Source organism: Chelonoidis abingdonii, chromosome 2, assembly GCF_003597395.2.
Source record: "Chelonoidis abingdonii isolate Lonesome George chromosome 2, CheloAbing_2.0, whole genome shotgun sequence".
Taxonomy (NCBI): Eukaryota; Metazoa; Chordata; order Testudines; family Testudinidae; genus Chelonoidis; species Chelonoidis abingdonii.
This window is the reverse complement of record NC_133770.1, coordinates 262,299,427-262,316,954: the sequence shown is the minus strand read 5'-3', so window position 1 is coordinate 262,316,954 and position 17,528 is coordinate 262,299,427. Positions and strand designations below refer to the sequence as shown.

The 17,528-nt window shown below is 43.1% G+C and overlaps 1 protein-coding gene across 5 annotated transcripts in view; it reads right to left on the bottom strand.

Annotated features, from left to right (window-relative positions):
• VPS13B (vacuolar protein sorting 13 homolog B) overlaps positions 1-17,528 on the bottom strand; it is a 996,761-nt gene that overhangs the window by 365,655 nt on the left and 613,578 nt on the right. The window lies entirely within an intron of this gene.

Here is a 17,528-nt window from a genome sequence, read left to right as displayed (position 1 = left end):
CAGTTAGACGACCGGACTTATTCGACACAATGAGCCGCGCGGATCGATCCCGCGCGGTGAAGACGGGTGAGTAAATCGATTTTAGATATTCGATTTCAGCTACGCTATTCTCGTAGCTGAAATTGCATATCTAAAATCGATTTAATCTTGTAGTGTAGACCTGGCCTGAGAAAGAGCAAAACAAATGAAAGCCACATTGAAAAATCTGTTTGGATGATGGTTGATGAGACAGAGGGGAGCTTCTTTTCTAGACATACCCATACTATTTCCCCCTTCTATATGGCGCACAGGACACAGACCAAGTACCTACTGTCTCCCAATGAGATTTTAGAGGAGTATCCTATCATTTAGAATGGAGCGGGCAAACTTTTTGGCCTCAGGGCCCCATTGGGTTTCAAAAATTGTATGGAGGGCCGGTTATGGAAAGCTGTGCCTCTCCAAACAGCTAAGCGTGGCGTGGCCCCGCTCCCTATCTGAATCCCCCTGCTTCTTGCCCCCTGATGGCCCCCCTGGACTCCTGCCCCATCCAACCCCCCCAATCCCTGATGACCCCCGCAAGACCCCTGCCCCATCCACCCTCCCACTCCCTGTCCCCTGACAGCCCCCAGAACTCCTGCCCTTGACTTCCCCCCGCTGCCCCATCTAACCCCTTCTCTCATTCCTGACTGCCCCGCTGGGACCCCTGCCCCATCCAACCACCCCTTCTCCCTGACCGCCCCCAGAATCTCTGTCCCTGACTGCCTCTCGCCTCCCCATCCAAGCCCCCCTCTCCTTCCTGACTGCCCCCCCCAGGGCCCCTGTCCCCATTCAACCCTGTTCCCTGCCTCTAACCACCCTGCCCCCTATACACATCCCCGCCCCCCTGACCACCACCCCAAACTCCCCTGTCCCTTTACCATGCTGCCTGGAGCACTGGTGGCTGGCAGCACTACAGCTGTGCCGTCTGGCTGGAGCCAGCCAAACCACCATGCAGCACAGAGCACTGGCTCAGGCCGGGCTCTGCCACAGGAGCTCACAGCTCCGCTGCCCAAAGCATTGCGCCGTGAGTGGAGGCTGTGGGGATGGGGGAACAGCAGGGGAGAGGACGGGGGCTAAGCTCCTGGGCCAGGAGCTCAGAGGCTGGGCAGAAGAGTCTCACGGGCCGGAGGTGGTCCGCGGGCCGTAGTTTGCCCACCTCTGATCTAGAATATTCATGTGCTCCACTAAAATCAATTACTAGATTCAGACAGAAGTGTTGCTTCTCCAAACTGCAGTTCTCATAAGCCTGGGACTAATCCCCCTGTTCTTTTCCTTGCTTCTATACCCCTCTTCACAGAAGGGACCTGCCCCCTCTTGATCCACCAGTTTGGAAACCGGACTAAAAGGAAAAGCTTTTGGCAAACATGCTTGAAAAATCCATTGCCATTAATTTTAACACTTGAAAGTGCAGAGACTTCCATTTCAAAATACATTGTAAAGTCTCAGCTAGATGCAGATGTAACCAGATAGCACAGAAAATAGTGGGACAAATCTTTCTCTTCCCAGTTGTGTGTGTGCATGTTTGTTGTTGTTGTTTTTTAACATGCATTAAGTTCTCACTGTGAACAAGAGGTAGTTGTCAGTTTTACCAATGAATCTGAGACCAAAACAAACACAGTGTTTCCAATTCCTGCAATATTTGATGCTTTTCTTAAGGTCTCAGCTCCTGAAGTCAACTGATCATATAAGATACTCAGAGTGGTCATTAAAATAAAGTTAGTTTCCAGCTTTCATGGTGTCACAGGCCGTCCCTTCACCTACCCTGTGAGTACTGTTGCCTAGCCTGTTCTTGTGGTCTCCTAGCCACAAACACATGCAGGCTGTTTCCCTTTCATCACATCTGCTTTTTAATCTTCAGTTTCAAAGTATAACAAACGGAACCACAGGTATACAGCAGGACAAATATGTTCACAAAGCTTTCTCTTCTATCCACAATTCACTCTCTGAGCACTTCTCTTTACTTCTCAATTCTTCACCAATATATCCTTCCAACCACTGAGCCAATTCTCATTAATCCAGCAACTGCCACCCAAGTCTCTGTAATCCCCAAGAGAAACTGGTTAATTGACTTCAATTAAGTTTGCAGTCTTCCCAGTGCTGCAGCAACCTCTGTCATGAGGGTGCTACAAATAGCACCCTGTCTCATATGGTTGTGGAGAAAACTTTGGAAATGTGACTTAAGTGTATTTTAAAGGCAGAAAAACAAAAAGGGAAATGAAAAGAACCACAAATTTATTGTAATCTCATGATGTTTTTGGGCCCAACTCATTATTTTTAAATGCTTGATGATGGCAACACTGCAGACACTATTGCATGATGCCTTTATGATTTCAAAGTCTGGATATGAATTGGATATCCTACGGCTATAAATGTTTCAATTCAAAATTGGCATTAAATTTGGAAGCCGCTCAGATCAGTGAAAAAGAATGTTACAATTTTAGAAAGATTTTATGCAAACTGACTGGCCAGAAAGAATGTTTGCATGGCACCAACAAGAAATTAAAAACAACTGGAACTGTGCAAATTTCGTTGAGAATTCTTAGCCTTTACAACATCCTCTGGCAAAGAGTTTCATAGGTTGATTGTGTGTTGGGTGAAGAAATACTTCCTTTTGTTTGTCTTAAATCTGCTGCCTATTAATTTCATTTGGTGAATCCTAGTCCTGATGTTATGAGAAGGAGTAAATAGCACTTCCTTATTTACCTTCTCTACACCAGTCATGATTTTATAGACCTTTATCATATTCCCCCTTAGTCATCTCTTTTCCAAGCTGAAAAGTCTCAATCTTATTAATCTCTCCTCACACAGAAGCCATTCCATACTCTTAATCATTTTTGTTGCCCTTTTCTGAACCTTTCCAATTCCAATATATCTTTTTTGAGATGGGAGGAACATATTTGAATTCAGTATTCAAGATGTGGGCATACCATGGATTTATGCAGAGGCAATATGATATTTTGTTTCTTATTATCTATCCCTTTCTGAATAATTCCAAACGTTCTGTTTGCTTTTTTGACTACCGCTGCATGTTAAGTGGATGTCTTCAGAGAACTATCCACAATGACTCCAAGATCTCTTGCTTGAGTGGTAACAGCTAATTTAGACCCCTAATTTAGAAGCCTCTGCTCCTTAGATGCACAGGCACTGGCTCTATGGCTCCTACACTGAGGAGGTGGTTTATCTCCTGATGTAACAAGCTCTTGTGAGAAGGGTCCCTGAAGAGAAAAGGGGAACGGTACTTGGGGGAGGGGGAGGGATAAAAAGATGGAGTAGCCATCTTGAATGATATCCAACACCCATTATTTGGAGGTTATCCGTTACCAGGTGCTGCGGAATAGGGAGAGTCTATCTCTAAAAAAAATCAGTGTGGTTTTTCAGCATGAAATGAGGAGAGTGCTCTACGGGCACCTCGACCAATCCATCAATATTGTCTTTTCAAGGTGGAGGGCTGAGAGGAAATTCGCTAAGATCCCGACATCTTTTGTCTGGAGAACCTGGGCTTCTTCCTCTAAGGTTCATACAATCTCAGTGTATATTGAGATGGTGTAGCGAGGTAGACTTACCCCTGCGGCACCTCCTGCTGATCATCCATGGGAATTAGCTCTTCCAGCATCCCAGAGCGCCCCCTGCAGGCCAGTGATCTGCCTTATCACTGGCCCGTGTTCCTCTCAGGACCTGGTGCCCCTGTTACCTGGGGTGCTGCCCCTCTGGCAGTAACCCCTCACAGCCTCAGGGTCTCTCTCTCCCAAGGGACCTACTATCCCCACTTTGCCTCAATGTTAGGCTACTGCCAGTCCCCTTCTAGCCCCCGCTCACTGGGACGGACTGCAGCGTAAGCCACTCATCATAGGCAAAGGGGGTTCGGATCTGCTGCCTCCACCTACCTATGGGCTGCCCCCTGCAACCCAGTACTTAATAGGACTTACCAGGCCTGTACCTCCTCGGCTCCCTTGGCCTTTCCCCAGCCCTGCTCCAATCTAGCTTCTCTGCCTGGCACCTTGCAGCCAGGCCCTTCTCCCTCTACAGGTAGAGGGAGACTGTCTGGGCCTCTGGCTCACAGCCTTTTATAGGGGCCAGCTGGGCCTGATTGGGGCATGGCCCCAGCTGAGCCTACTTCCCACCAATCAGCCCAGGCTTCTTGCCCCAGCCACAGCTCTCTCCTGGGCTGTTTCAAGCCCCACAGGACAGGAGCAGGTAACCATCCCGCTACAGATGGATATTGAGATGAGTGAGTATTGTGAGCGAGGCTTGAATGGTAGCTGAGGGCTATACTTCCTTTTGCATCCAGGTGTATAGATCCAGAAGGATTGAAGAGTGGCCTTCAAATCTTTTAATGTGCAGAGGGAAGGATTAATCTTTTCAGTAAATAATTTAGTCCCCTCAAAGGGGAAGTCCTCCACCACCATCTGGACCTCCTTGGGGAAGCCGGAGAGATGAAACCACGAGGCCCATCTCATCACAGTGGCAGGTGAAATAGAATGTACTGCCATGTCAGCTGCATCAAGCACAAAATGGAGAGATGTTTTTGCTACCAGATGGCCAGCATTAACCAAGGCTTTAAATTGGTCCTTGTGAGAATCGGAGAGCTGTTCATAAAAGAACTAAGCGTCAAATAGGCCACTAGGCTTGATAGTTCACCACTCTGAATTGAAAAATGGATGAGGAATAGGCCTTCCTGCCAAACAGCTCTAGGTGCTTGCAGTTCTCGTCATAAGGGGTAGACTTAAAGTGGTGTTGGCAGCCTTTTGCATTATCTGCATATACAATGAATGAATCTGGAGGCATGTGTGAGAACAGGAATTCCGTGCGCTTTTCTGGCACATAATATTTCTTGTCTGTCTTCTTACAAGTTGGTTGGACACACATTGGTGGGGTCCAGTACAGCCTCATTAATAGGGAAGGCCACTCCAGCGGAGGTGGAGGAATGTAGGATGTCCATCACCTTGTGGCGCGACTTAGACACCTCTTGTAAATGTATTTGGAATGCGTCTGCCACCCTCTGCTGTACCAAGTCCTGGAACAGTTTAAAGTCACCTGCCATAGATGGCAGAGAGGGCATTACTTTCTCATCTGGTGATGATGATGATAAGTGGGCTGGAGGAGTGACTACCTCCTCTACTTCCCTTGCTACTCAGGGAGTTCAGAGGCCCTTGAGGCAGCGGCTGAAGGAGGGCACTTCCTCAGCTGTTGGCAGGCCATACTAGCAGTGATGGAGGCCTGTTGCCTTTGGGCCTTCCAGGGTCCCAGTATGGCCATTGTGATGGGAAGGGATCTGGTGGTTGGTACCATGGTTGCCCAAACTAGGGAGGCTGCGGGTCAGAGGGGTGTTATGCCTGGGGTCCATAGTGAAACTGGGCTCTGTATGGCAGGTGAGAAGAGCGTTGGGAAGCTAGGTTCTTTTCTTCACTTTCTGATTCCAATGACAAAAAGGGTGGTGCATGGCAGGAGGTCATCAGTGAGCCAAGGGCTCTGGGTGAACTTGGTACCAGGGCCCCAGTACCAAGCAAAGGAGAGTCTAGTGTGTCGGATACCGAAAGATCCATCAGTGCAGAGGGCATCAGTACCAGCGGAGGCTGTTGATGCCAAGAGACTTATATCGACAGTGTCGGAGACACAGACCTGATAGCAGGGTGCATTGTGCCTGATGTGCCGTCACTGGTACTGATGTTGATGACCGTACCAATGGAGCCTTTCCCCTGGGGTGGATCTTACAGCCCTGCGATACCGATGCTTCTTTGCTTGCGCTCATCAGCTCTTTAGGCATTCCGACTTGCCCTGATGGTTTGGTACTGCTTGTGCCCTGGGTACCAAATTTAGATAGCTTCAGCATCATTGTTACTGATGATACAGACCAAGCCGGGGATTGTTTTTAGCTCAATCAGAGCTCGCTATGAGGACGCATAGATCTTTTTTTACAGGCCTTAAATGAGTGGCTCGTAGGTGTCTCTCTCAGCTCACTCCCTTAGAAGTGGAAGTTGCAAAGTGAGGGCTCCCACAGGGACTCCGGAGGTTGAAGGGCTGACTCCTTGAGTAGGAGTTTAAGTCTCAGTTCTCTGTCCTTCCTGGATCTGGGCTTCAGCTGCTGACACAAACCACACTTCTGTGGAATGTGTTTCTGTCCCAGGCAGCGAACTCACTGCGAGTGTCCATCAGCCACTGGGATAGATTCCTTGCAACTAGGACACTTTTTGAAGCCCAGAGATCCAGGCATATATTTGTCCAGGAGGATCCCCCCAGAAGAGGTCGATAGAAGACAAAGTCCTTTTCATCAAATGGCACTTTACACCAATGAAAATGCTCAGTTTGGACTACAACTAGGAAGTGTTGCAAATTTCCTTGACTTTTCTGGAACAACTGCTTTTGTTTTGCTACAGAAAAACACCCCTAAAACTATTACCACCTTGGCACTGAGTGAAACTGGTATAAGGATAACACCAATATGGCATGACTTTGTTCCATTTGAGGGGAAAGTATCTAGTGAGTGTTTTGACAGAGTGTAATCCCATCTCTGGGCATTCTATCTTTCCTTTTGTAAGTCAGAGAAATCTCAGAAATGTAATCTGCAATGTTACAAAATTAAAATGTCGATATGTGCAGCAAACGATTTAAAAGATTAGTCATTATTGATTTTATTTTACTTGCAGATTCCAAGTCTAATCAAAACAACTTCTTGTTTTACCTTCCCATCTGGAGGAACATTGGGGATCCAGGACTCCAAAGTAATTGAAACAAAAACCTGATTGCAGCAATTTATCGGAGGTGTTTTTTTTAATGTAACCCAACTACTTACTAGAATAAAGCAGTCACTCTCATTTAATTGGATATGATCACATTGGCAGTGACAGTAGAATTCCATGGGGATTTTCTATAACTAAAACAATTGTAAATAGCATAAATAATGCAAACATAGGAATTACTAGAAGAGTTTTCTTATGCTACGAATCAGATTACTCTGACACCACTCCTTCAGGCAAAACTGACAAAGGCAAAGGTATTACTTTGACTAGAGATAAACCAGACTCAGAGCTAGTGAAGCCACAACTACAAGAACAAAGTCATTTCTAAGCTTTACAGGTATATAAAGCACTCTACAAATACTTTATTTCCAAATCAAAAAGACCGTCAGGATAATAAAGAAATTATAAATCATAATACGGCAAAACAATGGTTCAATCTTTTTAAAGAACTTCCTGTTTACATCAATATGATGGACAAATACCATGATGGGTAGCTCTCCCGAACTTCTTTCTCCCTTTGATTTTCTTCCCATGGAACCTTAACTACTCACTCTCTCAGGTCACTAATGCCTGCCTTTTTGAAGTATTTTTTCCTTTTTCTGTGGCTCTCACATCTTCTTTTCCTTAGAATCATGAAAGCTATCATTTCATGATCACCCAAATTGCCTTCAGTCTTGAGAAGTGCAACCAATTCATCCGCGAGTCAGAATCAAGTCTAAAATGGCATGATGGCTTATGTAGAAGTCATCCAGAAATCACAGTTATCTACCAGTCGCGGAAGCAAATAGCATATTGGTCCATGCATTGTAACTGTGGAAATCACTATGTGAAAGCGTCTCGCTTCCTGTACATTATAATCCACCACAGCAAATTTCAGAGGTTCTCTAAAGTCCAGAGAAGTTTATTTTTCAGTAGTCAGACTTACAATTTTACTTTTTAGGCCCATTCTACAGACCAAGAGAGGCATTAAGAAAATGGCTACAGTTACCCATCTGTTTTCTAAATGGGTAAAATGTATTCCCACAGGAAATGACATCGCTCACACCAAAGCTTTTGTATTGATGAATCAAGTTTTCAAACAGTGACCTAAACCTTAGAGTACAGAGCCAAATAAACCAGCAGATGTGTGTAAATAACTGGGAATTAACTGGGGATTAAACAAAAGTTATACATTGCATATAAGGTCTTTGGGCTATTCAATCCACATCAAACAGGTTTTATGACTTTTGAACTTATCAATGAGAGAAGAATAGAATTATCTTATCAGATTCGTATCAGACAAACACTAGAATCTGAACCTCTGCTTTAAACATTAAGCAGTACATTTCTCAGTTAAAGCAACATTTGGTGGCAGGTTTTTCCTTGTTCCAGTTAAACCTACAAAGGTCAGGAAAGGGAGACAAAGCTAATTACATCAAGCAATCCTCCCCTAAGGAATACCAGACAGGTAACAAAGGTATTTTACTTTATCTATCTCCACAAACAGAAAGGCCCATGAAAAATTCAGTGTTGTTGGAAGGGTTCTTATGAAAGCATAAGGAAAATATAATCTGTGCTGCCACATAAGGCAATGAAAAGTATCTATTCATTATTATTCCACTGTACACGAGGAAACTGGCTTCCTTCTTCAAATCCAACTTGTAAAACTGGATGACAATTTAAAACTTAAGTCAGTTCTAAATATAGGCACCTGAAAAGATTCTATCAAGGTTAAAATGATAACCCCATGCAATGGTGGCTTATCAGGAAGAATCTCCTGATGAGTACCTACTGTCTAATTGAAATAAGTGTAGAAAAGTCAGAGATCTGTACTGGATGTGTCCAGAAAGACTATTTGTAACAAATAATATCCAGACACTGTGTGGAATGAACAGTTGTGTTTCTAAAAATTGCCAAGTTCAGCTATCAGAACCTCTTAAACCATTATTGATGATTGATGGCTGGTGAGCACACCAAACAAAATAATCAGTTTTCATGAAACAGCCAAAGTGTACGGTGAACATACACTCTAGTGTCATGTGTGTTTCACTCAGTTACCCAAGAATAATGTTGTTATAGTTGGAAAGCTTTCCTTATACTATTTGGACCCAAACTGGTGAGATGCAGACATAGAAATGGTTGATTCATGTATTGAAGACATACAAATTACTGATGAAGTTGCATCCATGCCTTCCAAACTGCACTACAATGATATCTGCAGTCTTGTACAAACCCTAGTAAGGGGGAAAACATTGAACCACCTGACAAATTGCACCTTCTCTCACAAAATTATTTGATTCATGACAGCTTGGTTATGTCAGTCATCACTTTGGCTGTGTCAGCTGTGCTTTCAGTAGTACTAATATTTGTATATTATTTTAGGAGAAATATGTAAAATGCATGGCTTCTCTCAACTTATTTGAAAAAATTAATCTACTTATAACAAAGAGTGAAAATGTGAAAATGTGTTTTTGATTGCGGTAGCTTGTTGTAGTACCACCAACTGTACTCTCAATTATTGTAAATTAATAGTATCACCCACGAAAGCTCATGCTCCAAAACGCCTGTTAGTCTTTAAGGTGCCACAGGATTCTTTTCTGCTTTTGTAAATTTATAAAACTTCAACCTGAGTAATTTTCATTAAGTTTCAATCTTACAATGGACACTGATTTTTCAAATGGGTTGTTCTATTGAAATACCACTTGACATGATTTGAAGATCTGATCAAATGGGCCTGAGTACCATGAGTAATGGACTTTTTGTGAAAATGAAACCAAGTGACTTGACCTACCTATATCAGAGAGACTGTAATGGATTTATTGCATTTAAAGTATGAACTTTCCCCTTGTAAAATAATTAAAATAATTTAACTTATGTTATGCTAGCAAGAATATAATGCTTGCAGGGAAATTTGTTTTGATAACTGTGTGACAGTCTGTACCCTATATTCACCCCTTTCATAGGACTATGATAAATCTTGTACAATGTAAGCCTTGTGAAGTATCATTTGAAAAGTCTTAATTTGCTGATCATTATTGTCCTCGTACAGTGTCTGTGACAACATTGTATGTAAATTTATAAGACTCTACTGTATGATATTACTAAAAGCAGCCACAAACCAGTTCCCCAGAGACAAAAGGATAGCTAACGCCTCGGCCAGATGTCAACAAGATCAAATGGGTTATCACCTGGTTAAGTGGCCATTCTTTGGCAGGAAAAAAGATATGGGTGAAGATTTACATTTTGACAAAGAAACAGCTGGGGGTTCCCACCCACATGGACTTTCTATCTTCTGAAACTCAGCTGCAGAGATCCTCAAAAGAGGAGGAAAAATATAAGGAGGAAGAACCAAGGCCCCAAATCATCTCTCCCTTCATCTCTACTCACTACATCAACAACACTTGAAGGACAAAACAAGCATCTTTGGATTGGGGAGGGGTCGTGAATGAAGAGAGTTCAGCTAGTAAGACTCCTATAACATGTGGCAAGAGAGACTTTTTTTTCCTTTAAATTTATATAGTTTGTTAAGTTTGGTATTAGTTTTATTTTACTTTTTGTTTACTTGTAACCAATTATGACTTTTATGCCTCATTACTTGTAGTCATTTAAAATCTATCTTTCTGTAGTTAATAAACTTGTTTTATTGTTTTATCTAAACAAGTGCATTTGCATCAGAGTGTTTGGGAAGTTACATTTGGGATAACAGGATTTCTGCATACCACTTTCTATTAATAAAATGAAAAACTTTATATGAGCTTGTACTGTCTAAGAGAAGGCTTAGCAGTACAAGACATACATTTCTGGGAGAAAATCTGGGACTGGGAATTTGCTGGTGTTTCTCTGCAGAGTAATTCATGAGTGGCTGGCTATAGCACTCATATACTATAACTGGGGGTAATGTATATGCTGGAGGCTGGATATGAGCAGATCAGGAGTGGTAGCAAAGCAGTGTAAGGCACCCTAGCTTGGAGAACTGAGGGGAAACAGCTGTTCATCAGTCCAGATTGTACCCTGCGTAATGTCACAGACTGGCTCCTTGTTGGTATATTCTTATGGCAATTTGCTTTGCTTATAGATTAAAATTATTTAGGTTAAGAGATTCAGCAATTAAGCAAGTAACAGAGCTGCAGGAGGAGGTGTGCAGCATCTGAGAGTGGAAAGACTTGTTAGACCCATGTGAAAACATGTGGGATGGAGGGTGTGAGCCAACTACAGATGACTACAACAGCACCAGAGAAGAAAGGAGAACCAGCTGCTCTACAGCAAGGAGACTGCCTGCTGGCTACCTCAAACAGCAGATTGTGCTCCATCTCCCCACCCTGCTCCTGTCTTTATTGATGTGAAGAACCTGTATGCTGTACTGGCAACAGGTGAGGAGCAGAGCACAATGCTGAGGAGGAGGAACCACCTGACCTCAAAGCTGGGAGGTTCACAGTCACTGGACCCAAGAGAAGGAGGTGCAGGATTTTGGTGCTTGGGAACACCTTTCTGAGGGGGACAGAGACATCCATCTTCTGACCTCACAGGATGTCCCAGAAGGTGTGCTGCCTGCCTAGAACCTGTGTCTGAGACAATACAGAAAGATTGCTGAGGCTCATCCATCTCTCTGACTACTACCCCATGCTGCTCATGCACATGGAAACTAATGATATTGCTAGGTATGACCATAAGCAGATCAGCAGTGACTACAGGGTTCTAGGAGCAAAGGTCGTAGGTGCATATTGTGTTCCTGTCCATCCTTGTGGTTGACAGTAGGGGCCCAGTCAGCGACAAGTGCTTCCTGAAGATGAATGGATGACTGTGCAGATGGTGTCAATGGAAGAGCTTTGGCTTCTTCAATCATAGGATGTTGTTTTGGGAAGGTCTTCTGGGAAGAGATAGAATCCACCTGACCGAGGAGGGGAAAACCATCTTCACATATTAATTAGCCAATCTAGTGATGAGGGCTTTAAATTAGGTTCAAAGGGGGCAGGTGACAAAAGCCCACAAGCATAAAAAAATGACAATCTTAACAGAGGGGACATGGATAATTATAATTGGGTCACAGAAGCAGCAAGAAGGAAATTAGTTAGGGAAGCTCCTCAATCTTAGATGTCTATACATAAATGCAAAGAGTACAATACGTAAACAGAATAAACAGGAAAAACTGGACATATTAGGACATAAGCTAAATTGTGACTTAACTGGCATCACAGAGATTTGGTGGGATAAGTTTCATGACTGGAATACTGGTATAGAGGGGTATAGCCTGTTCAGGAAGGATACTTAGCATAAAAAGGGAGAAGATTTTGCATTATACATTGAGAGTATACAGACTTGTTGTGAGGTCCAGAAGGATATGAGAGGCTGGTCAGTTTAAAGTTCTGGGTAAAGATAAAAGGGGTAACAAATAGAAATGATGTTTGGTAGGAGTTGACTATATACCACCAAATCAGGAAAAGCAGGTGGATGAGGCATTTTTAGAACAAATGACAGAAATATCCAAATCACGTGACCTGGTACTAATGGGGGATTTTAACTACCCAGACATTTGCAGCAAAAATAATACAGCAAAGCACAAAATTTCAATACATTCTTAGAATATTGGGGACAATTTTTTGTTTCAGAAAGTGGAGAAAGTGAGTGAGGGATAGCTATTCTAGACTTGATTGTGACCAACAGGTAACAAATCTTAAGGTGTAAGGCAATTTGGGTGAAAGTGATAATGGGGACCAAGGAATGTGCTGACCGCCACTTCCCGCAGCCGCCATTGGCCTGGAATGGTGAACTGTAGCCAGTGGGAGCTGGAATCAGCCGAATCTGCAGATGCTGCAAGTAAACAAATTGTCCCGGCCCGCCAGTGGATCTCCCTGATGGGTCGCGTGCCAAAGACTGCCGATCCCTACTTTACTATGTAGGTAAACTGTGATCAAATACTTCATAAAATTAATATTATCAATAAGGCGGAAGGAACACAGGCCAAAATAGGTTAAAAACAGGTTAAAATATTTAGATAAATTAGATGTATTCAAGCCGACAGGGCCTGATGAAATTCATCCTAGGATTCTTAAGGAACTAGCTGAAGCAATCTCAGAACTGTTAGCAATTATAGAATCATTGAATATCAGGGTTGGAAGGGACCTCAGGAGGTCATCTAGTCCAACCCCCTGCTCAAAGCAGGACCAATTCCCAACTAACTCATCCCAGCTAGGTCTTTGTCAAGCCTGACCTTAAAAATCTCTAAGGAAGGAGATTCCACCACCTCCCTAGGTAACCCATTCCAGTGCTTCACCACCCTCCCAGTGAAAAAGTTTTTCCTAATATCCACCCTAAACTTCCCTCACTGCAACTTCAGACAATTACTCCTTGTTCTGTCATCAGGTACCACTGAGAACAGTCTAAATCCATCCTCTTTGGAACCCCCTTTCAGGTAGTTGAAAGCAGCTATCAAATCCCCCCTCATTCTTCTGTTCTGCAGACTAAACAATCCCAATTCCCTCAGCCTCTCCTCATAAGTCATATGCTCCAGCCCCCTAATCATTTTTGTTGCCCTCCGCTGGACTCTTTCCAATTTTTCCACATCGTTCTTGTAGTGTGGGGCCCAAAACTGGACACAGTACTCCAGATGAGGCCTCACCAATGTCGAATAGAGGGGAATGATCACATCCCTCGATCTGCTGGCAATACCCCTACTTACACAGCCTAAAATGCCATTAGCCTTCTTGGCAACAAGGGCACACTGTTGACTCATATCCAGCTTCTCGTCCACTGTAACCCCTAGGTCCTTTTCTGCAGAACTGCTATTATCTTTGAGAACTCATAGAAGAAGGATGAGCTCTCAGAGAATGTGAGATAGTGTATATCTTTAAAATGAGGAATAAAGATTGTCTGGGGAACTATAGACCAGTAAGTTTAACTTTGATATCTGGAAAAATACTAGAAAAAATTATTAGCCAATGAATTTGTAAGTACCTAGAGGATAATAGAGTCATAAGGAATAGCCAACATGGATTTGTCAAAAATAAATCATGTCAATACAACCTAATTTCCTTCTTTGTCTGGATTACTGGCCTATTTGATAGGGCGAAGCAGTAGGCATGATACATCTTGATTTTAATAAGGCTTTTGATATAGTCCCACATGATAGTTTCATAAATAAACTAGGGAAATATAGTTGAAATTACTATTGAGTGGGTGCACAACTCGTTGAAAGACCATACTCAAAGTATAGTTATTAATGATTCACTATCAGACTGTTTCTAACGGGGCTGCAGGGGTTAGTTTTGGGTCTGGTACTATTCAATATTTTCATTAATGACTTGGACAATGGAGTGAAGAGTATACTTATAAAATTTGCAGATGACGCCAAGCTAGGAGACGTTGTTAGCATTTTGGAGGGCAGGATTAGGATTCAAAATGACCTTGACAAACTGGAGCATTGGTTTGAATTTAACAAGTTGAAATTCAATAAAGACAAGAGCTGTACTTAAGAAGGAAAAATCAAAGAAAAACTTCAAAATGAGGATTCACTAGTTATGTGGTAGTACTGCTGAAAAGGATCCAGGGGTTATAGAGGATCACAAATTGAATATGAGCCAACAATATGATGCAGTTGCAAAAAAGCTAATATCATTCTAGGGTGTATTAACAGAGTGTCATATGTAAGACAAGGGAGGTAACTGTCCTGCTCCAGTCATTGCTGGTTAGCCTCGGCTGCAGTACTGTGTCTAATTCTGTGTGCCACACTTCTGGAAGAATCAAATAAATCATCTAAGTCATCTAGTCCAGTTCCCTGCATTGAGGTAGGCTTAAGTATTATCTAGACCATTCCAAAGATGTGTTTGTCTAACCCCTGGACAAACTGGAGAGAACCCGGAGGAGAGTCACAAAAATGATACAATGACCTATGCGGAAATATATTAAGGGCTACATAAAGAGGATGGTGATCAGTTGTTCTCCATGTCTACTGAAGGGAGGATAAAAAGTAGTGGGTTTAATCTGCAGCAAGAGAGATTTACGGTAAATTAGATATTAGGAAAAACTTTCTAATTATAAAGGTAGTTAAACTCTGGAATAGGATTCCAAGGTAGGTTGTGGAATCCCTATCACTGGAGGTTTTAAAGAAAAGGTTAGTCAAACACCTACCTGGGATGGTCTAGGTTTACTTGGTTCTGACTCACAGCGGGCGTGGACTTGATGACCTCTTGAGGTCCCTTCCAACCCTACGTTTCTATGATTCTGTGACTATGGGAAAGAACTAGTTATAACACACGTGGTACTTTTCCATGCATTGTGCAGTTATAGAAAGACAAAATAAACTGAAAAGATTTTGGTCAAGTTTGTTTATCTGGCATTTTGGTGTCTGTCCTTTTCCTTGATTTTCTTATCTTCTACAACTAGAACTCTACATTATGGTTCTAATAGGTGAGAAGCCTATCGAATCTCAGCCACTGATGCTTTCTCAGATTTCATCCAGGTTCCTGAACTCCCTTCTGGACATTGTCTTAACTGGGTCCCACCTGTATGCACTTGGTTGGAGAAACTGACTTGACAAATTAACAACTTTGGAAGTAAGCAGAAAACAGTCTAGTTGAAACAGTCCTAGCATTGCCATCTTTCAAGAAAAAGCTTACAAAAGAACATGATGATTTTGGAACTTAGAATTATCCTGCACACTTAATAAAATGAATGTTTTACATCAAGTGTGATTAAACTACTTAATATAAACCACTCATTTTATTAAGTGTGAGGGATAATTTTAAGTTCCAAAATCATCATTTTCTTTTGTAAGCTTTTTCTTGACTGCTGGCAATGCTAAGACAGTTGTAACTAGAATGACATTTAATCAGCTCATAACTCATGCCAGAGAACAGATTAGAGCAGTGGTTCCCAAACTTGTTCCGCCATTTGTCCAGGGAAAGCCCCTGGTGGGCCAGGCTGGTTTGTTTATTTGCCACGTCCGCAGGTTCGGCCGATCACAGCTCTCAGTGGTAGTGGTTTGCTGCTTCAGGCTGGAAGCAGTTGCCAGTATGTCCCTTGTGAGATTTTGGGGGAGGAGGAAGACAACTGGAGATGAATTGGTGGGATGTCATCCAGGTCCCTCCAATTATTCTTCCTAGATACCTCCATGACCTTTCCCCACCTGTAATTGTAAACCCCCTCCAATTTATGACACTCTTTCTTTCCCCCCACACCTCCCTGTGACATTGTAACTGTCCCCTGCTACAATCCCAGGCTGAAAAATCTGATGAGGATAACAGCAGGTAAAGCACCACCATGGGGGGAGGTGAAACACACCAAGGGCTACCCAGTTAACTTCAAACACACTCCACCATGCTCTCATTCCCTATCACCCTTCCCTTCCTTCCTTCAATGTCCCCTACTTCTTTCTTTGTCTTTTCATTTAGCTAATTCTGTAACAAAATCACACCCCAAAAATTAAAAACAAATTTCTCATGCCTCATATCATAAAATTAACCTGATTTAAACCATCATCACATTATTTGTGCTGCTTGTATATTATATCATATTCCACCACCCCCACCTTTGTCTGCCTTTTCCATTTAAATTGTAAGCTCTTTGTGGCAGGGACTGTTTCTTTCTCTGTCTTTTGTATAGAGACTAGTATAATGGGGCCCCAATCTTGGTTGGGGCCTTTAGACACTACCATAACACAAATAATAAATAATAATCATCATCATCAGATCTCTCACATTGAGATGTTCCACCTGGCAAAGAGAGAGAGAGGCTACCTGAGTGTGGAACTAAGGGTATTCCAGGATGCAAGTGTATGAGAGATGCGGGTGTTACCGGAGAATAGATATTTGGTTGCGGGTTACTGAGGCTCTGTGGGCAGAACAGTGGGGAAAAGCCAATGACACTGTACAAATATAGGACACCCCCTATAGATCTGCTTACACATTACCTGAAAGAGCTGCTCACCACTTGGGAGAAGGGATGTGAGAGATCTTATGGAGGGACAAGGGGGTCCAGAGATATATGTGGATGGGAACTGGGTGCATGGTGTCCAGTGTTTCTGTGTTGAGACAATAGCAGCTCAAGGGATACATATAACACAGCTGCTTTGGTGGACAAGGGAGCCAAAGCAGCAGCACAAGTGGGCCCTTCAAATAGATACTTTGGCGTAGAGGCTATGAGTTTCCTTCCACCAAATCTCAGGCCCTCACAACTAACCCCTTTGGTGCTACCTTGGTTCCATTCATGTCTCGATTCATCCCTGTTTTGATTTCTCCAAAACACCATTCAAACTGCACTGTGGGGAGCAGAGGGGGAAGCCGGGAAATATGGGCAGGGAGTGGAGCGGTTGGAGTGGGAAGGTAGAGGCGAGAGATGCACTATAGTCTCTCAAACTATAGGAGATTTGTCAGAGCAGAGACTCATGGGATGATGACATCCTTTCACACTGGGTGGAACATTATCACAACATCCTGAACGACTCCTCCAGCTGTCACTTGTTCAGAGCAGGATGATTTGGAAGTCACTGTGGTTCCAGACCCAGACACTTGTACTGATGCACCAACGTTGGATGAGGTGAAGTGCACCATCTGCAAACTGAAAAACAGTGCTACTGACCCTGTAGCGGAATCAATTCTGGCCATCTTTTGTCTGGTGTGGACAACTGGAACCCTGGCAACTGCCTAAAAGGATGGTATTGTGATCTCACTATATAAGGGCAAGGGATCATGCAGTGAATGTAAGAGCTACAGGTCAATCACCTTATTGTCCATGTCAGGGAAGGTGTTGGCGCATGATCTGCTAGCACTTTGGAGCCCCTGCTACATTCAGAAGTGTCGC